The 23,295-nt window shown below is 30.7% G+C and overlaps 1 protein-coding gene and 1 non-coding gene across 2 annotated transcripts in view; both read right to left on the bottom strand.

Annotated features, from left to right (window-relative positions):
- LOC142326860 (roundabout homolog 2-like) overlaps positions 1-23,295 on the bottom strand; it is a 1,022,566-nt gene that overhangs the window by 885,439 nt on the left and 113,832 nt on the right. The gene's annotated exons all lie outside the window — the stretch shown is intronic.
- Positions 21,632-21,705, bottom strand: TRNAN-GUU (transfer RNA asparagine (anticodon GUU)). The gene has a single exon. It is a non-coding gene; the product is annotated as a tRNA-Asn (tRNA).

Here is a 23,295-nt window from a genome sequence, read left to right as displayed (position 1 = left end):
CAATATTTGCTAAAGTAATGTATTTCTTTTACTATTAGCAGTTATAAATAAAACTCTAAGATACCCTACATTATCACCCGATACATCTGTTCGAAAAAAAATAAAGTTAAGAGAAGGATTCGTCAACGTATCGCGGGCAAACTGGAGTTCACTGGAGGTGGTCACTACTTTCCTAAACTAACTCTTGTTGTGATCCAACTAGAATACAACTTTTAAATTGAAAATACACTTTTTTTACTAATCAAAAGTTTTGGATTGATCTGCATAACTTTCATATGTAACATCCTAAAAGAATTTAAGTGCGGATCCCTAAAGAATTAATAAAACAAATCCTTACAAACAAAAACTCCAAAGTAAAATTCACGGGAGAACTCTTACAATAATTCGAAATTAAAAAAGGAGGAAGCCGAGGGAATGGTTTATCACCCTTTCTAACAGTGTCCTAAATGAAGTAAAGAAAATAATAAGTAAATGGGAAAAGGAGATGAAAGAAATTGGAACATACACCGAAATCGGGTCCAAAACTGAAAAGAGTTGGAATTAACTGCCTAGTCTTTCCCATCGATATTAGAATTTTCTCGAAGAATCTTAAAACGACAGCAGAATAAATAAACCAAAAGAAATCGCAGAGAAAAAAAGAGTTAAAACTTTCTTCCAAAATTCCTGTATCCCAGATAAGAAAAATGGAAAAGTCAGTAAATTAAAATATTCGAGAGAAATAATCCGAACTAATGGTTTTAAAGAAGTCGATCAAACAAGAGCGAGAAAAATAAAGTCCGTCTACCGACTAAAATAATAATCACAACAAAAAGAATATATCAATAGAAGCTAGAATACGGTAATCAAACCACAAGGCCTACACGCATCAGAATGCATTTTCAGTAAGAAATCAGGAAAAATAAATGCAAAAGAAAAAAAAAGGAAAATCTTGAGAAAAGTCCTAAAACCAATAAAACTAGGTGAAAACGAGTATAAACTCAAAAATAATAAAGATCTTTACAAATACAATGAAACTGACAGAAATGCCAGATATAATCAGAAAAAGAAAAGCCAAATTCTTCGACCAACTTATGATAATGAATGATAACAGGCTCACAAAAGAAATCTTTAACCAAATCTACAACAAGAAAAGGAAATCAAAGGACCTCAGCGTTTGAAAATGACCTAACAAAAATGAAAATATCTGAAGAAATAGTATAAGGTAGAACGACGTTCAAAAAATTGCTACAAGATTTCAAGGGTTTCCAAGAGAAGGAGAAAAATGAAACCGACAACGTCTGGCCAAAAGAAAGAAGGCAAAAACAAAGCGAATGAATGAAGAACAATGGAATGTCCAGGAAAAAAAACGCCCAGAAGAAAGATAAAAAATGCATAATGTTTCACGTATCATATTCACCAGACTCATAAAAAAAAGAAAAGATTTTTGACTGACCACGGAAAGTATGCAGCACATTGATTTTATCGTCCGTCGTCCAGACAAAACATCAGCTTTATTCCACTGGTTATAAAAGTGGATTGCTAATACATTATAGAGCTACGTTATACCAAATACGAGTATTTAAACTACACGTGCGAGTAATGCATATGATTCACCTATGTCATTTGTAAACAATAATTTATTGTAAGCATTAATGAATATTTAATAAATTTTATGATTTGGTTATGTATTACGATGGCAATAAAAAAGCGTTGGTAAATATAGAATACATAAATAGACCAAGAAATAGTTTTCAAATTATAAAATGAAAATCTGTACGGTATAATGTACAGTGATTAATAGCTAAGGAATAAAATAAGATGAAATAATAGAATTCAAAATACACCGAAAAAAGCTCTAAAGGAAAGAATGATAAAATTAAATAAAAGCCTCCTTGCATTAACCAAAAACTTTTACAACGAAAAATCGTTATTCATAAATGCAAAATTAAGTCATTATAATAACGTGTTAAAACATAGAAGGTTTATATGCTTCTGAATGTTTATCTTACCATAATTAAGGTTTAGCAGAAAAAATAGGAAAATACGAAAGCGAAATCTTAAAAACTTATCTCCTACAAAAACTGAAGAACGCTAGAAAATACAACCAAAAAATACTACTAAAAAAAGACTAGAAGATAAAAATTCATATAGAAAATGAAAATGAATAATAATAGATTAACGAAAAAAATATTTGTTCAATAGTAAATAAAAAAGTGGAACTAAAATAGTCTGCAGAATCTCTAAAGATTTAAAAGAAACAAAAGGTATTAAAAATACAGAAAAATTATCAAAAATACGAAAGGATTCTACAACTCCTCCCAAAAAAGGAGAAGAAAAATGAACACAAAACAAAAGGGAAAAACATTCAGAAAAAATGAAAAAATTAATATGGGAAAACATAAAGAAAGAAAAAAGAAAATTGGTTTGCGGTTCTTTAATTGGCTAAAAAACAAAAGAAAAGTATAATTAAGCCATTTCTATTTAAAGTAAAAATGTTTATTTTACTCGCTAAGCATGCACTTAAGGAAAAAATTCGAACCACAGAAATCAAAGCCAAGAAACTTGTACACAATTTTCACAGAAAATTTTAAAAACTTCAATCAATTAAAAATCAGATTGTTCCTATAAAATTTGGAGCAATTTTCAAACGAAATATCATTTGGAATTTTTATTCAAAGATAAAATTTAACTTAATTTAGTATAATTTAATTTAATTTAGTATATATATCATCTTTTCTATTCATGAAAAGAAACAAAATAAAGAAAATTGTATCTAAGACTGCTAAAGTAAAGACTAATAAAGTAAATTAAATATATGTAAGACTGCAAATGTTGAATTATGGGATAAAAAATAATAATTCAGCTTTAAATATCTAAAGAAATTAAAATAAAAGAAAATAATAATAAGAGCAGTTTATTTAAAGGTAAGTTAACAAATAAAACAACAAAAAAAAATGTTTTATCTACATATTTTATAAACGTAAACGTAAGTACTTGAGATGGAAATGTATCTATTACACGCGAAAAACTACCGATAAAGGAAAACGTAATTATGAAATATAGATATAACATAATGCAAACTACACACAAATGACGACTTTAATGCATAGAAATAATACGTACGGATGGAGCCAATAAAATTCACTACAGTACGGTATATGCTCATTACTGTTTGTTACCATGGCAACGATACAACACGTGGGGAACATCCTCTTGTTATTGATAAATATTCTCCATCCGACTCTACCAGAAGTCCTCCAATTTTCCATTTTTAATGGAAATATTACAGGAAGAAAAAACCCTTTTCAAGAATAAGTACTTCGTCCTATACACTACTCTCGTTTCGTAGGAAGCAACACTCGACGAAAGAATAAACGTAGTCGTTCTTTTCATACGATAATTATTACCGGGGGAAAAAACGAACAAAAGCTTTCAAGTAATAAACAATTCAAATGTACCACATTTCATTGAGAAATTTACTGTAAAAAAAAAAATTGAAATATTTTTGTTTGTTTTTAATTTCTGTATGTATCTTTAAGAACCGATGAATAAATAAAACGTATAAAAATATCATAAAAAGCAAAACAGGGAAAAACAAATATCTGAGATGCAACTATTATTCAAAGGAAAAACTGTAACGGTAGTAAAGAGGACGTCATTTTTAAAGAAAAAACAAAATGTAAAAAAAAAAGAAGAAATCATCAAAGAAAAGAATTTGTTCAAATAAATATTTTCGTTAGTTCTTCCCTAATACTAAAGTATACTTTCCCTCTAAAAAAAAATCGATTTTATTATTGAAAAATCGGATTAGTTTCTTAATTCAGAGTAAAATATCTATAAATTTGAATAAACCTTCGCCCTTCTTCCCGTCAACTGGACCCCTACTACATTCGTTAACCTCATAGTCGTGACAATAATACTGATAAATAATATTAAAACCTTTTTTTTTTTTTTTAAACTCCCCAAGACCACCCCTCCATCGGTCACCGCCTTTAGACAATGTGCGTTCGTCTCAGCCCCCTGCCTTGCCCCCTCCTGGGGCATCCCATCGGAGTCTTTCCAGCTTTATCAAAATACGCCAACCTCCGCTTCTGGATGGACGACGAGCCTCCCTTCCCGTTCCTAATCTATCAGCGCCGAATGTGCGTTGCACACATCCGACGCTTCCCCGCGGCCCTGTCAAACCTCGAGGGTCTCTGACGCAATCATCGGGGAACTTCGATCCCTCCCACTCTTGTAAGTGGACGGACCAAAGCACCCTAAGCAACGGGGCTACCTCCCGGCCCTACACGGCAACCACGAATCGTGTATTTTTTTCCTTTTTTATATGAAAAATTATTTATTCCTTGTCTTTTTTTACAACCTGTACCCCAATTGCTTCAAAGAGCAGGATATGTTCTGAAATGGTGTCCGGGATGCCGAAAGATGTAGCCATAGACACACAAAGATTACTTAGACTATGACTTACCCTAAATATTACCCGTAATAAAATTTTCATTTTAACAAAAGCTTACACATAGCATTATAATGAGGCTGCTGAGATGCTCCTATGACTGGAGCCCTGAGCAATCTTCGACAATTACAGATATTAAGAAATCTAATAACTGTACGCTATGCGGTGTGGGGAACAGTGTGCGAATGGGCGATAGTTTTGTAGTGTATTTAGCAAAGGAAAGGATTGCTGAGGGGATCTAGAGCTCTGCTTGGATTTCTCTTTTTCTGTTTTTGTAGATGTTTTGTTTTATAAATTATGTTTTTGTTGTTCTTGTCCTTGTTTTGTTTTGTTTCAATGTTACTCTGTTGTTATTGTTCCATGTAATATTTTTATGTTTCGTGTTGTGTGTTGAACTCACTTTTACCTTCTACGGTTAGGTATTTCAATTCCTTTGTTATTTAGGTATTTTCAGTCTTGCTTAAGACTCGGTGAGCTGTATGAGATTGTTTTGAGTTCATTAAACAGTAGTACACCGACGGAAATATCACTAGTGGCATACGCATCGGTGGAATCCTGGCCGAGGCGAACTGGAATATGTCAAAAACCGAGGTTTCGAAGTCGACCTCCGGTAAAGCCCATAAGGGCTCGGAACGGAAGGAATAGCGGAGTGTGTCTTCCCCTACGGGGTCATGATGTGGGGAACAGTGCAATCAAAGCCCTGCCCCTTTGCTCGTGACCCGCTAATCGTCCGGTGTCATCCAACCATTTTACAAATAACATAATGATATAAAACATTATAGTACAAAAAGAAGTAGAATAACACTCTTAGTACAAAATGAAATAAAATAAAAAATATTTTAAACCTGTAAACTTGTCCTCTCTTTCCTCCAACGTTACCCTCGTTCTTGACATAGAAGCTCTGATTTCATCTCATATCCCCTCCCCCCCCCACCAAGGAGACTAGAGCCTCGATCTAGGCTTAAAACCTTCCCTGGGATAACATGAATGTATTCTGAAAATTTGAAAATAATCGGTAGAATGGTTCTCGCGTGATGCTCTGATATTTCCTCGATTATTTCGAAAAATATCAAATTTGATAAGTGCCAGCTGGGTGTCAAGTCATTTTTGGCCCTCTATTAGAATGTAACATTTTTTTTACTCGATTTCGTATTAGCGTTACGCGCGCACACACATGCACACAGATACATTCATTTTTTTAATAATAGAGATTTTCAAAAATACACAATTTAAAACAACGGAGAAAATACACCTATGTTTTAAAAACCATTTTAATTGTTGTGATATGAGTCACAAGTCACTCTACAAATAAATAAGCAATTTTCAAGAACAACAAATATCCTATGATAAGGTATGTATAACTAAATACGAACGGTAATTTATTTGCATTTAAAAAGAATAATATCAGGAAGTATAATTTTTTAACTTATTTTAAATCCTGCACCCATATGGGTGCAGCAATAATATCATTTCAGAGATTAGTTCTGATGAATTTCAGTTTTCTATGAGATAAGGCAGAACTTTTCTTGTTACAGAAATAAGACATTGGAAAACGAAGAACAGTAGTAGACTAATTAAAATTATATTTTAAAAATAGAATGAAATACTTTATGATAGACTTAATTTTTTAATGAAACTTATTTTTTGAAATCATCTAATATACTAAAGTTTTAAAATGAAACAAAAAGTAAAAATGAAGAAAGTCTTAGATAAAAACAAATTCCAATACTAAAGAAACAGATATATGCAACTCCGATTGCCGACTTGTTCAGTAAACAACCAGTTAAGGTACCAGTGTTAGATTTAAACACATAATCTACATCTAAATGCCAAATGTTGATAATGGATGTAGCCAAGAGATTTACAACAAGGTCTGAACACGCCGGAGGACAAAGAGACTTCTCTTTAGTTCTTTGTATGCAGATCAACTCATTGTTCTATCTCAGGTTTTTGCACTCCCGTCTTGTAATTGTGCTATCCGGGAGCATTACAACCCTCTCTAGTAGGCTTTATCACTTCATCCAGAACACAACAGAACCGAAACTCTAACCACCCACTCTTTGTTTTATTTCGATTAAAACAAACCAAGGACGACGATCAATAAAGCATACAGATAAAACAATAAGAAAACATATAATGTAGTATCGAAGGATTTCAAATCTGAAATGCTAATAACGAAGATAAAATCGGATTCGCTTAGCAAAATATCAGAATAAAATAATTTCACTAATTGCGAAGATTAGTGATTTAATTAGTTATTCGTAATAACACTGTTAATTAAGAAAAACATTTGGATCAAGATTGTATAATATTTAACCGTGAAATATTTATAAATATCTGCAGATATCTACTGGCATTTTTTATATGTAGTAAATATTATGTAAAGAATAAAAAAACTAAATTCCACAAATGGAACAGTAAATGTAATTGTAAGAATCAAAGTAAATTTATATCTGATAAGCTGAATTATATACTGATACGATAAATGTGTTGGCAGTGAAATTAGTAGCTGATAAAAAAAAAAAACAGAAACATAATAATTAAAGTGTATGTTAAGTGTTGTTAAAATTATGAGTAAACGTACTAGGGAAAACGAGGAGTGAAGTGTTTTCCATTTTCTTTCTTCATCGAGCCAAATATCGGTTAGATAACAGCACGGTAAGCCCACAAAAATATAGCTAAACGTTAGTCCTATAAATGATACTGTTATTCTGTATATCAAGCGGAGTAACTAATATTCAATCATCAAAGGAAGTATATAGTATACACTTCACCATATAGTAATAGTATACATAAGTTTATTATATATACCATAAGTATACTATATCATTACTATATACCATAAGTATATATTAATGATATTCACCATACAACAACCACGATGGTTGTATGGTCAATATCATTACTTTCAGAGAAAGCAATTCTGACTGGATTGTTATGTACTTTAATTGCTTTACATGCGTTACAAACACAAGAAAGAAAGGCTAGGACAGAAAATGTAAAGCAATATATTAATGTAACCCTTTACATAGGAAAACAATAAGTTATATACGCTATTTCAACTCGGCAGTAAGTATAACTTACTTTTATTTTAAAATACTTAATTGTACTAGAGTTAAAACAAAAGATAATGAAACTAAAAAATAAATATTTAGAAAATAATATATATATATTTATAAGAACCGGTAGAAATTCATTACTTGGAGAATAAATTAACTAAGTAATATAGACATCACACACAAACTGATAAAATCAATAAGCACATAAGTTGAGAAAAATATACTAATATCCTGGATCTGAATTAGGTAATTATATAACAAAATTAACACCCGATAACGGCCATTACATGAAAAGAACCGTTAGGTGAAATTAATACAACTCATAACTCACAAACAACAGTAATTTAGCCCTCAAACTTTTATTAGATTTAAAGATTATTAAAGTACAAAAATATTGAGGACCATCTTCAATGGGCGTGTCGAGTAACAAATAAAAAAAAATTATAAAAAATTATAGATCTAATTAATTTCTTTTCCTCAATAACTATATACTTTAGCGATTAAAATTTTACAGAAAAGGAGTTATCGTAATAAAGAAAACTAGTAGTATTTGTTCACCGTGAAATATTTTTAAATATTAATTTATACGCAATTTCAGGGCGTCCAAACAAATATGCATGATCCAATTGAAAATGATTCCACTTGTTTTTGTATCTTGGATTTTATCCTTTAATGTTCTACTATAATCACATCACCAAAAATGGAATTAAAATAAAAATATTTACAAAATGTATTTTATGAATATAATAATTGAATTAATTATTCATTATAATAATGATTTCATTGTTAAATACTGAACGACATACATAATAGCGTACATGTGTAAAAATAAAGACGCAAAGATTAGAGAAATATTCTTTAAAATATTTTCTAGTATTTAGCTCTTATCAGTAGAGAAATATGGACTATAGCGTAACCAGAAAGAAAAATGGAAACTTTTGAAATGTGACGTAATAGGAAAATTTATATAATCAAATGAGCAAAGGATAAGGATAAAACGAAGAAAAGAATAAAAATCCATGGCGGTTTCTTGTAAATCGATGGCCGTACATTTGACATTTACGTTACTAGTAAACAGAAGCAAAAAAAAAGGAAGTGTAACGAGAGATAAATATTAAAAATTAAAAAACACGACTGTTAAAAAACATTTCTCTTTAATGTAGGATAATTTTATTTGTCATGCGAAGTATTTTATATCTTGATAAGGAGAATAACGCAAAAGAAAACGTTGTAAATTGGAATCACTAGGTTTAACTAATACTTGAGGATACATTTTAGCTATGTCAGTTGTAATGACGTAATTATGAATCCTGAATCTAAGCAATATGGAAAATAGGCCTTGTTGGACTACAGGTCCGACTAATAAGGTATCATTAAGGGAAAAACTATTACTGGTTTTTTCCTGAACCGTCAAAGAAAACTCTAATTTTAGCAGTTAAATTTTAAGACTTGAATATTGGATGGTGGGGTAAATAACACGTATTCGATTTGTTAAATAACAAATCATTGGAATTGAGTAAAGACATGTGACCTAATTCTAAACATTCCTGAATGAAAGCGGAGTAGTCCTTTTTAAGGTTGCCATTATTAGTTAGTTTTCTTTCTAATGATAAGAATCTATTTTTAGCATTAACAAAAGAATCACCTAGTTGAATGTTATTATCTTTGCGTGGTAACGACACGATAAATTTGCCTTGGTTTATTTCGAGTGGTATTGGATTGAAAATGTTTTTCACGTGTAGACGTTTCATTAACTGAAGCATCAGTATTAATTTCTTCAAGTCTAACTACTAATTTGTACAACAATTTTGAAAATTTGGAACGTGTGGGTGACAATTATGCATGTAATATTTGTACGAACATATGGTATAATTTATTTTTTCAAACTTTTAAATTTATTTAACATAAATTAATACATCAATGTAGCTTATGACACTCCCAGTAACGTAAGGATTCCAACACGGGGTCATACATCTAAATCGGTACGGCCGTTGAGTTGCAATGGTGAAACAATCATACACATAAACACACCCTAAATAAATTACATTCCTTTTTGGCCAAAAGTTATTTCAAGAACATATGCAGTTTTATTAATGCCATTAACGTAAATGTAAATATACAGATCACATTAATAGGAAGATTGGTTGCAAAGATATAACATTTCCAAACAACCGTTATCTGTTAAATTGACAGTGTACCTGATACATGCAATTGCTAACCTTCAACCTACTAACAAATACCCCATTTTAATTTTGAAAATCAAACGATTTTTGCATAGATAATATAAGAGCACCCTATTGCACTTCCCAAAAGAGCAGCTCAGAGGCACCCGTTTGTTACAAGATGATGGTGATGATTGGTTTCGACTCGCACGACGAGCTCGTACCATCTTACCATTCTAGCCTCACACGCAGTCCTCGTGGGAAGTCCATTATTATTATACAATTATTTTTTTTAAATTTGTATAATTTTACTCGTATCTTATTTTATTTAACGTAAATTTAGTTCTATTATTTTTTGTAGTATTATTCATTCAATTGATTCGAATCATTCTATTCAAACCCATTTTACACAGTAATAGAGGTTCACAGCTCACAGTTTATTAGTTCAATTCATTAAAGTTTATGCTTCAACCGGCAAATCTCCACTACTACTACTACTAATACTACACACACACACACACACACACACACACACACACACACACACACACACACACACAAACATATTTATATAGCCTAAGTCCTAATAAAGTCACTTAGTTTTACACGGATTTAAATACTTGATCGGTGGATACCGGTGTTCTTTGGTGGTTGGGTTTCAATTAACCATACATCTCAGGAATGATCGAACTGAGACTGTACAAGACTATAATTCATTTACACTCATATACATCATTCTCATTTACCCTCTCAGTTATTATCTGAATGGTAATTACCACAGGAAAAAGAAAGTAAAGATCATCTTCCTTATTCGCCAGACCTGGGACCATGTGAGTTTTATCTGTTCCTCAAGGTCAAATCTGCATTAAAAAGAACAAGATTTCAGACCGCTGAAGCTGTGAAAGAAAAAGCGTCACGCGTCATGAAAGAGTTCACAAAAGAAGACTTCCAGCATTATTTCGAACAATGGAAAATTCGCATGGAGTGTTGTAGCGATAGAGGAAGGATGCAAATTGAAGGGGATAATAACTAAATATGTATAAATTTAGAATAAAATAATTTACAGCATTAATCTCGTTATTTAAGCCACACCTCGTATTTAAGGGTTACTTAAACAACACGCAAAATACAAAAATTAAGAAAGCACAAGTACAAACATTAAAAAACACAAACATAAATTTTATAATCAAATTTGTTTTATTTAATAAGAAATTTTAACGACTATTAACGAAATTAACAACTGAAAATAATTTTGATATATTACGAGACATTTCGTGCCAGTTTAATACTGTATAATCAAATGAAAAACTTTTAACAAGAAAGAAAACAATGTAAGTTACAATGTGCTACAATGTAAAGTAGCAGTTAAAATTGTACAATTTAAAATACAGTACGAATTTTAGCTTAAAAAGCGAACATTAAAAACAAATATTTTCTGTCATTAGCATACACAATACAGACACACGCACAAATACACATGCACAAGCTATAATGAAAAAATCTGCTATTTTACACAAACACTTGGTTCTAATAAAGATAATTATGCAATTTATTGTAATATATTAAACAAAGAATTTATGTTCCATTAAGAATGTCCACAGATTGTTTATATTAATATAGATAAAACCGTAAACACATATATATATATATATATATATATATATATATCTTATTTAAAATCATATATTAAAAAATAAATGGACCAATGTTTTCAGTGTATGCCATCAACTTTAGAGTAATAAGTAATAAAAAGTATTTTTTTTTATTTTAGTTTTCAAACGTTCTCGTCAAGATATCGAAGAGTTTAAAAAACTACGAAACAGAAATTGCTTTAATTAATACGTATTTCTCCAGATGATGTCATAACGCTGAAATCACTAAAACATTTACTTTTTTATGATGATGTAGGTGGATAAGATATTACTTTAAAATGACATTATTTTGTGAGGGTAAAAGGTTTTGAAATTAAATTTGTTAAATAGAGGATGATTGATTGAATAATGGATGTTTGAGTTATATATTGTAATAGCAGACCCGGAAATGCTTTGTTATTGCTACATTTGAGTATATATTATATAGATTAAATGAACACAATTGAAAATTTGATATAACATTAACATTAACAAAATGAACATTACGGAACTTCAAAAAATGTAATCTTTCTTTTCCCCCGTTTTCCTTTTTATCATATCCGTTCCCCATTTCCACTTTATCTTTCCATAATTTCCCTCCCCCTTTCTCTTTCCATAATTTCCCTCCCCCTTTCTCTTTCCCTTATTCCCCCTTTTCCTTCATCATTCTCCTTTTTCCTTTTCTTTTTCTCCTTTCCCTTTTCCATTTCCTTTCCCGTTTTCCCCTTTTTTAGTTTTCCCATTTTCCCCTTCTTCCCCTTTTACTTCCTTCCCTTTTACCTTTTTCGATGTTTCCCTTTTCCAATTTTTTCCTTTACCCTTCTCCAATTTTCCCTCGCGCGTAAATCTCTCGTATCTTTTTTACTCAATAGCGGACACAAATATCGGAAACACTGAAATGAAATCGAAAAATATTTAGTATACCGTGTGTTGCTTTTAACGTTTAAAAACATTTTTTTACCTGTCACAGGTGTGACATCTTAGGTACATAAATAGTAGTTATATAAAAACACGCGCGTATTCGAATGCAACGTTGTCAAAATTTCAAAAAAAAAGGTGGAGAACTTTCAGGGTTTTAAAATTTTGAACAAACGAACATCTACATTTTTATTTATATAGATTAAGAACAGTAACGTCCGTATTGATCTCCCTATTACCTGATGGTCCTTTAAACCTAGAACTTCTCAGCGAGTAAAGGAGCCTGCGATTACTTGAACTGTAAAGTAGATAAAATGAGTCTCATTTAAGAGTTAACATTGGTCCTAATGTTAAAAAAATTTTACGAAGAAAGCACGATAGAAACTTGTATCAATCAGCCAGATCCTATCCTTTTAAAGCAGGATAAAGGCGCCCTAAAAATATGATCTTATTGACTAAGGGAAAGTAATCCTTACAGAAAACTTATCACCGGGTTGGTGGTTGGCGTGGGAGGTGGGAATTTCCAGGTAAAATAAAAAACGCATACTGAGAAGCATACAAATCTAAGATAAATTGTGGAGGAGATCAAGGTCCAGACGGACTGTAGCGCCAGGATAAATAAGTATAGGTTGATTGTTTTTATTTATATAATTCATCTTGTTCACTCGAAACAGAAAAATGTGGTATTTTTTGTTTAATAGTACCATAGTATTTCGCATTACATCATGTAAATAAAAAAAATTATTATCGTACAAAATTACTATTATTACCACTGAATAGTAAAAATAATTACTCACAATTTTATTTTAAGCTTCATGGTCACATATTCACAGAAACAATGACAATTATACTAGGATGGATTGTAATTCAAACAAAAAACAACAATTATTTACATTATATGAGAAACAAAACTTATTTTTATACAAACATACGCTTTTATATATGTACTAGTATATCTAGCTATAGAATATATATATATATATATATATATATATATATTATATGAATATATATATATATATATATATATATATATAAACAGGGTATGTTACACCCACGCACAATAGAATTTTCTAAAATGGAAACATCTGTCTAACTCACGCAAGTTTGCACACGTATTCGACACCTGTGCGCTGTTGAACAAACAGCATCTAATAAATCAGAAGTAGGATTCCCAGGAATGATAACACCTAAGAAATATTATTAACGTTTCAGTTAAACGTGTAAAACTCGCTAATCAACTTTTTTCATAATTTATTAGCATAAAATTTTAATAACATATAAAAGTAAAAATCACAACAATTTTTAACATAAACAAATTCTTTTTTTAATAGTTAGAATATATTCGTATATAAAAATCATAATTTTCTAATAAAAGATCACGCGACATTATTAATGAATTTTTTCCACCTTTTTACTTCCTTGTACGAAGTAAAGGTAGTATTGTGATCGCGAAAGATTTCGGTGTTCAGATTTCAACGTAAATATCCATTTTGACCGTTCCTGAATCCATTTTAGTTTCGGCGTGACGTCTGTACGTACGTAGGTATGTATCTCGCAACCCCCCGGGTTGGTCTAGTGGTGAACGCGTCTTCCCAAATCAGCTGATTTGGAAGTCGAGAGTTCCAGCATTCAAGTCCTAATAAAGCCAGCTATTTTTACACGGATTTTAATACTAGATCGTGGATACCGGTGTTCTTTGGTGGTTGGGTTTCAATTAACCACACATCTCAGGAATGGTCGAACTGAGAATGTACAAGACTACACTTCATTTACATTCATACATATCATCTTCATTCATCCTCTGAAGTATTATCTGAACGGTAGTTACCGGAGGCTAAACAGAAAAAAGAAAGAAAGGTATGTATCTCGCAAAACTCAAAAACGAGTAGCCGTAGGATGTTGACATTTTAGATTTAGGACAGTTGTAACATCTAATTGTGTCCCTCCTCTTTTGATTGCAATCGACTGGACCAAAAATGTCCAAAAAAGCCCAAAATCCAAAATTTTTTTAACTTTTTTTAAATTAAAATATATTGATTTATTAATGATTATTAACCTCTGGTTGTAAAAAAAAAATTATAGTAAATAATAATTCAATAATGACAACAAAAAAAATATGAAAAATAATCAGAGGTTATTAATGAAACAAAATTTTATGTACTTTTCATTTTTTTAAATTGTATATATGTAATTTAATAGGCGTAAAAGGAGGTCATGTGGTGTCCACATTAGATTTTTTACACAGAACTTTGAAAATTAAACTTCTTCACCTCCACCCACAATACAGTTGAGAAATACGTTTATTTTAACACGACTGCCCAAAAAAAATGTAATGTAATTTGGGTGTATATCTGTCTGTTCCTACCGTAGCAGATCAACGGCAAACCCGATTTAGATGTATAACCACGCGTTGGATTCGTTACGTTACCGGGAGGGCCACAGGCTGTATATATATATATATATATATATATATATATATGTGTGTGTGTGTGTGTGTGTGTGTGTGTGTGTGTGTGTGTAGTATTGGAGGAGATTTTCTGGTTGAAGCACAAACTTTAATGAACTGTGAACTGTGAGCCCCTATCACTGTACTGCTGGGTTTGAACTGAATGATTCGAATCAATCGAATGAATAATATTACAAAAATAATAGAATTAAATTTACGTTAAATATAATAATATTAAATAGATTTCAAAAATTTCTGTTTAATAATATTGGTTGTCCCGTGGGAGACTGCGTGTGAGGCTGGAATGGTGAGGTGATACGAGCACCTAGTGCAAAGCTAGAACAATCTTCAACATCAACTGGTAACAAACGGGTTCCCCCTGGGGTGCCGGTTTGTGAAGTGCAATGGGGTGCTCTTGTAATATCTCTGCAAACAATTATTCAATTTTCAAAATTCAAACGGGGTATTTGTCAAAAGATTAAAGGCTAATTTTTGCATGCATCAGGTATACTCCCGATTTAACAGATCACGGTTATTCGGAAAGGCTGTTATATCTTCTTAACCGATCTTTTGATTTTAAAAATTCAAATGGGGTATTTGCTAGTATAATGCAAAATCAGGATGGAACAAAAAAAGTAATATCAGGCAGCAATTTTTTTCACATTTATGTTTTTTTAATTTTTAACATTTATCTCTTGGTTTTATTATTTAAAGAAATAATATTTATTCAATATGTTTTTTTTTTACTTTCACGGGTACAACTTTTTTATTGCTGATGCAGCAACATATTATTAAAGAGGAAATATATCAATCGGCCAAAATTTTGGGTTTTGCATTTTGGAAGGTTTTGCATGTCACCGTTTGAAGACATCCTTAGTCCAAAAAACACAAAAAAGTTTCAGAAATTTTTAAAAGATGTATATAACATAAGCGTACTTATGTTGGCTGGAGTATTTTTATAAATATATCGACTGACTAAACATAATTACATCGGAAATTATTCAAAAGATTTCTATATATGGGGTATTGAATGATGGGACTACGTTTTTGATTAGTTTTAAAGAAAAATAATATTTTTAGTTTTTACAGTTTTAAACGTGTAGTGGTCGTAAAAAATTGAACATTAACTCAATCGGATTTAGGAGAATAATTAAAAATTATTTCTAAACAGTTTTTGCCTCCTATCTCGACAATTTGTTGCCAAAAAAAAAGTTGAAACTTGGCTTTTCATATTTTTTATATATATATCCCAGTTTTCGCCTCATTTTTGACCCCATCAAACAAGGAGGCATCACGGATCCAATTTTTTTTTAATTTAGTAATTATAATTTATTTTTCTCCATATTGCATACCACTGGACCAAACGTTGCCGAATTAAAAAAAAAAATTACTCACTAAATAAATTGTTATGCCCCAAAAATAAGCGGGTGGCTGAACGGGATCCGTAACAGTAACACTTATTTATTGTCCGATAACAATTTATTTTTTAATTAATTTTCAAGATTGAGAATCCAACTGTATCTAATGTACATGGGATAAGAAATGGGAACTTCATAAAAAAAGTCAATTTTTACGAAATTGACTTTTAAAAAAAGTCAATTTCTCATAAAAAAATTGACTCATAAAAAAAGTCAATTTACGAAATTTCATGGGATAAGAAATGGGAACTTCATAAAAAAAAGTCAATTTTTACGAAATTATATTGAGTTTTATTTTTATTATGAAAAAACTCTGCACTTCAATAAAGAGTCTCACCGCGATTTGAATTCAGATCCTTCCGTATGAAAAGCAAAGATGCTATCACTACGTAATAATTAGATATAGAATTTTATTAATGCAGTAAAATATCTGAAGTATTGATGAAAAATATTATGGCATTTAATCAGTCAAAAAATTCAAAATCAACCTCCTATTATATAAAATAATGTTAAGTGTTCTTTTATAATTTTCAACTTTCTTTTTACCTACTTTTCGAAGAAAAGCATACATGGTACGAGTGGGGGATGAATATGAATTATTTTTAGTTTTTGATATATATTTTTTTTGTCTTCAGTCATTTACCTGGTTTGATGCAGCTCTTCAAGATTCCCTATCTAGTACTAGTCGTTTCATTTCAAAACATCCCTTACATTTTACATCCCTAACATTTTTTTTACATATTCCAAACGTTGCCTGCCTGCACCATTTTTTCCTTCTACCTGTCTCTCTAATATTAAAGCGACTTCTCCTTGATGCCTTAATATGTAGCTTATAAGTCTGTCTCATCTTTGAACTATATTTTTCCAAACGCTTCTTTCTTCATAAATTTGACGCAACAACTTTTCATTTGTCACTTTATCCACCCATCTGACTTTTAACAATTTCCTGTAGCACCGCATTTCAAAAGCTTCTAATCTTTTCTTCTCGATACTCCGATCGTCTAACTTTCACTTCCATATAACTTTCACTTCCGAATATATATTTTCAAAAATCTTTTCCTGACGTTTGAATTAATTTCTGATGTAAACAAATTATATTTCTGACTGAAGTATCGTTTCGCCTGGGCTATTCGGCATTTTATATCGCTCCTGCTTTGTTCATCTTTAGTAATTCTACTTCCCAAATAACAAAATTCTTCTACCTCCATAATCTTTTCTCCTCCTATTTTCAGATTCAGTGGTCCATCTTTGTTATTTCTACTACATTTCATTACTTTTGTTTTGTTCTTGTTTATTTTCATGCGATAGTTCTTGCGTAGGACTTCATCTATGCCGTTCATTGTTTCTTCTAAATCCTTTCTACTCTCGGCTAGAATTACTATATCATCAGCAAATCGTAGCATCTTTATCTTTTCACCTTGTACTGTTACTCCGGATCTAAAATGTTCGTTAACATCATTAACTGCTAGTTATATGTAAAGATTAAAAAGTAACAGGGATAGGGAACATCCTTTGATATATTAGGAGTACGAAAATACCATTCACTTAAATTGGGGTTTCCTTATACATTTATTTAAAAGCATATGTATAAAATTTTGTGGGTCAAAAATCTCCAAAATTAGAGGATCAATTTTATTGAAATTTAGATATTCTTTAGAAGTAGTATCTGAAGTTGTTTAAATTTGATGAAGATTGAGTTGTTCTTCATTAACGCTCGAAAAAATTTGAGCGGGGCAAGATAAAAGCGTGTTAGTTATGATGTACGATAGAACGTTGATGTTTCTTTATCTGCGGTATCTATTGTTAGCAATATTGTTCAGGTAGCATTACCAACTTTGAGGGTCATAATGACTGAGTTATGTGTTTTTTTATCTAAGGCTTATGTCGATTGTGTACTGATGTATTTTTCAAACGGGCTTATGCAGTGAGTCACAGTGATGAGTTGAAACTTGATGCTTGTGTGTTGGATCTACTTGTTAATCGAACGTATGTACTGCGTTATACTCTGAAAATATGTCTGTTAAGACTCGTGTCTCCTTTATTACTTATTAATTATAAATACACAATCTGAATCGTTCTTATTATTCATTTATAATAGTAAATAAATTTGTTTATATTCAGCTAGCCTATTTTACCGACTGATATTTTTTTATATTTATAATTTTCTTATTGTTAAAGTATTGTCCAGTGTAAATTTAGAATTCATTCAGTCATAATACACTATCATTAACTTACATCTTCATTAACAATGTAACATTCATTTAATATAAAACTAAAAACAAATTCTAAAGATGCAATGATGATTATAACACATTAAACATTATATTTATTCATGAACTGAACAATGACTTTTATTTATTGGAAACATGAATCAGTGAATTTAAGATACAGAACAAATACACCCAACCGAGGTATTACACCAAGGCGGTTATTTTGTAGCGACCTGTGAATACATCTTAGGCCTATGTAGCACTGGGTGGTTGTACCATTCTCTTCACAAGTAATGGGAATAATGCAACCAAAATCAGTGTGTTCTAACTACGAAAATAGTGAGTGCGTCGGAATTATTAATTTATAAACTGGTTTTCTTGTTACAATATATAATTATTTTTTTATTATTTATATTTTAATCGTTTATTATAAAATTTGCTACGGTCCAAATGAAGATCATTGCACATAACAGGTTTTTGACGTAAAACGACTCATTTGCGTATAATTTTATTTTATTTTAATGTGCTTCTTAATAATTTACTTATTTATTAATTCGTTTTTTTCATAAAATGTTAAATGAGTCTCTTTATTAAAAGGGAACAGAATAAAATAACGAAAGTCGACCTACTTGTGCAGAACTGAGCAAGAGTTTTTTTTCTAATGTAGGAATTTAATATCCAAAGATAAACAATATGATATCTATAAAAAAATAAATAAATAAGAACAAAGGCATCTACAATAACTTTTCAACACAAAAATATTGGAAATTAAATGAGTTAAAGAGTCAAAAATGTAAAAAGTACATTTATACTCTCCTACAAAAAAAAAGTGAACGATAAAAAATTTCAATCGAAGAAGAATACAGATTTTGAGAGCTACTGATTAAGATATCAAAGATTAGTTAAAATCCTAAAAACGTAAGAATGTTAAAAGGATAGAAGCCGTAAGGAAACAAAAATTAAAACAAATTAAGATGTATATTCTAATTTTCATTAATGAAATAAAAAAAAAATAAAGTTTGTCAAACCGGCCTAAGGACTAATAAAAATATTTAAAAGCCGGGAAAATGTTTTAATTTTCTGGCAGTAGAAGATACAAGAGTAGTGGTATTTCAATTTGGAAACATGGAAAAGATTCTATTTTCCTAGCAAGAGGTTCTATGGTGTAATGGTTGATCCTCAATACTTTGAATCCAACGATCCGAGTTCAAATCTCAGTGGGACCTATAACATTGAAATATGATATTATTCATGATTTTAGTTAATATAAAAAAGAATAAAAACAATAAAAAATTATCTTCAAGAAGGTTACATGGTAAATGGTTACCACTCTGGACTTTAAATCCAGCGACCTGAGTTAAAATCTAGCTGGAACGTATTGTATTGGAAATATTATTTCGTTAAATCAACCACAAAACATGAGAAAGAAAAAATGTAATTAAAAATTAATAGTAGTAAGGTTCTATGATGTAATGGTTAGCACTCTGAACTCTTTCTTATCTGGGACTTTTATTATTTAGAAAATTATTTTTCATACAATTTTGAATAATTAGTCACTTAATGATTTTTCGTTCAATTCTCAGTTCTTTTCTTCTCAATAATTATTTTTCGTTTTATTCTTAATCTTCATGTAATTATGTCGTAGTATATTCTAATCTTTCCGAGTTCAAATCCCGGTGAAACTTTTTTTAAATTAAAAATTTTGTTTGTTTTCGTTGTGAAAGAACTGGTATCGACAGTTATCGTAATTAGCCCGCTGCAAATTGGTAGCGTATGAAAAGATGCCATGCTTGACCGGGACTCGAACCCGGGATCTCCGGACGAAAGGCCGAGACGCTACCTACTCAGCCAAGATGGAGGACTTACAATTTTTGGAATTAATAAATACGAACATTAAAAAATTTTAATAAAAAAAAATCACTTTCGTCGCGCCGAAAGGCGGAAGTAGATTTCATCGGTGCAAAGTAGGGGATAAACAATATTTCCACCTTAAAGTTAAGAAAAACTTCAAATTTACTCAATACGACAATGGTTTAATGTAAAAAAAGTTTTACATGTTTAGCATATCTCAAGCCACATCTTCTAACAATTCCAGCAATATTAGGGTCACTCCTTGCCGTAAGAGTTGGTCATATCAAAAATTGTTTCAAACAAAAGTTTTAGGTTATGTTTACAGGAGTAACCACCACTCTAAAACCGATTCGATACTGTGCCTATTATGGGAGGTATGATTTGTTTTGTCTACGAAACCCCATTTTTTCCACCCTCTGGGCCAATTGTTGGTGATATCAACAAACTTTACTTAGGTAAGTTTTAGACCCTTATCCAAAGAATAGTAAGAACTTTAAACGAATTCGATATTTTACTTAATAGGAAAGTTATAGCGATATTTTGGTTTTTCAAAAAAGTCCTCTCATTTCCACCCCCACGGTCCGATTTTAGCCGTTAACGAAGTCGACCGAGATTTTGGGTCGTTATATTTTATGTATCAATTTGAAAGTAATTGGCGTAAAATTACGGCAGTTATCGTGTTCACAAGAAAGTGAAATATGTATATATATATATGTGTATAAATAACTTTTGAACTGACGGTGGTTTTGGGGTCTGGGGGATGTGAAACGCGAAGATTTGTCGAAATTGTCAGGAAGTCGAATAATGGTACCCATTATAATAGGTAGCTTTGGTATGAAATCTACCTAAAAATAATTCTCAAACAACGAGGTTCCGTGGTATAACGGTTAACAATTTGGACTCTGAATCCTCGCGATCCGAGTTTAAATTTCGGTAGAACATATCATTTTTAAAAACTTCATTGTTTTATTATATCACAGATTCTAATTAAATACATTTTAATTATAGGTAAGATGGGTTCTATAGAGTTAATTAGTCTCAAATCCTGCGTTTTCTGTTTAAATCTTGGAAACCTAAATTATTTATATGTTTTTTTGAGGAAATACTAATTGAAAAGTTATTTTAGCAGTGGAAATTATTACAAAAGAAAAAACTGCTAATAATCATATAAAAATTCATAAAATAAAATTATAATTTGACGAAAATTTATTTTCATATCTGAAATCGGGAAAAAAGTAATTACGTGCCAGAGGTATGATATAATGATTACAAACGAAGTCCATAGAACTTAACAAAAGAAATCGCTTTTATTTCGTTATAATTTTTTTGTAGGTTACTTTTAACCAATAAAAATATTGTGAAGTATAAATTTATTTATTTTGATTAATCTTAAATAAAAAAATGTAAAAAAAATTAAAAAACTTGTTCAATACTGCATGTTTGAAATGAAATAAGATAAACAGAATTACTACCTCCGAAAATTAAAAATAAAAAAATTAGCCGTCCCCGGGTGGGCTTGAACCACCAACCTTTCGGTTAACAGCCGAACGCGCTAACCGATTGCGCCACGGAGACTTCTCGTATAAGTAAGATGAACCACGGAGTCTAGAGATGACCCCAGTTTTACAGCTTTTCTCTTAACCGATGCGTTTGATCGAGAAAGTATACAATTGTTCTATCACGACTTGTTTTCCCTCTCTGTGGGATATAATATTAATAAATTAATCACATATATTTCATTATTGTAGAATTAATTCAAATTACACGGGGGGTTAATTCTTACTTTTATTAATATATATTGTATTATGTCTGTCGTAGGCGAATTGAAAAGTCAGGCTTATTGTGAAGAGCTTACTACATTTTACAATGCGCCCGGCATTTGAAAAATTATCTAGAAATTTCTAATCAGCCTGATATTTTTCAGGCTTATTGTAACGAGCCCATACAACTTTAGGCTAATTAGAAAATGTGCAATTGCTTGTACATTTTTTTCTTCCAAATCAGTGAGTATTTGGAGGTATTTGTAGAGAGATAAAAATATAATGTAACCAAACTTAACCTACACTCGCTAGTCAATGTTAGCGAGCGAAGCGAGCGTAGGTTAAATTTGGTTAATTATATTCATAATGCTTATATTGGACCTCTACTTCTCTTTAATTAGTAAACATTTGCACTTTTTCTAGTTAGCCTAAAGTTGTATGGACTTATTACAATAAGCCTGAAAAATATCAGGCTGATTAGAAATTGCTAGAGAATTTTCCAATTTGCCGGACGCATTGAAAAATTACGGTGCTCTTTTTACAATAAGCCTAATTTTTCAATTCGCTTTCGACGTGTTCATCAACCAAAAATGACGAACCAAAACTATTTTAACAAAATTAATTTGGAGAACTTTACCGAACATCAGATTTTACGCGGCACGATCAGTAATTTGTATTAACATTGATCGCCCTCGATACTCATAACATTACGAGATTTATTTACTTATAAAAAATTTGTGCGATAAAAAATATTTTTTTAATTTTTTTAAAGACTTCATAAATAGCTGATGAGGTAAAAGTGCTCAACAAATGAATTTGAGGTCTTAAGAAATACATTGCAGGTTTTTTTTATGGAAAAAATACATTTAAAAAATATTACTACTGTATTGTAACAAGTGCATTTTCACAACAAGCTTATCAGTCGATGTAAAACTGTACACATTATTTATTTATACACCGAGAGAACGCTAAACATCACTTTCCAGCTTTACCGGACCGTTCATGTCTTTTGCTGGAGAACGCCTATTAACTGCTAGCATGTTAGCTTAAAATTGGATAAGTAATTGAAACAAGATAGCATCAGCTTATAACACATAATTATTACGTATGTATACAATGACAAACAATTATGGTTGTCAAAGGTAAAAAGTTCTAAAATCATAGCACTTCCCTTCATCGCGTTCGTTTTTTAATACTCTCGATAAGGTTGTCATGGATATTTCGTAATCTAATTTACAGGTTGTTACTAATGTAAATTTTTTTGATATAATATTTTAACATAAAAAAATAAAAGACGAATTTAGCTTTTAGTAATTAAAAAAGATAAAAGAAATGATTTGATGTTAAAAAAAAGACAAACTAAAATAAAATAAGATTATAATACGTCAAAGTATAACGAAAATAA

The sequence above is a fragment of the Lycorma delicatula genome, chromosome 6 (assembly GCF_047948215.1).
Source record: "Lycorma delicatula isolate Av1 chromosome 6, ASM4794821v1, whole genome shotgun sequence".
Taxonomy (NCBI): Eukaryota; Metazoa; Arthropoda; class Insecta; order Hemiptera; family Fulgoridae; genus Lycorma; species Lycorma delicatula.
Note: the sequence above shows the minus strand (reverse complement) of the source record. Positions and strands in the feature narration are given on the sequence as shown.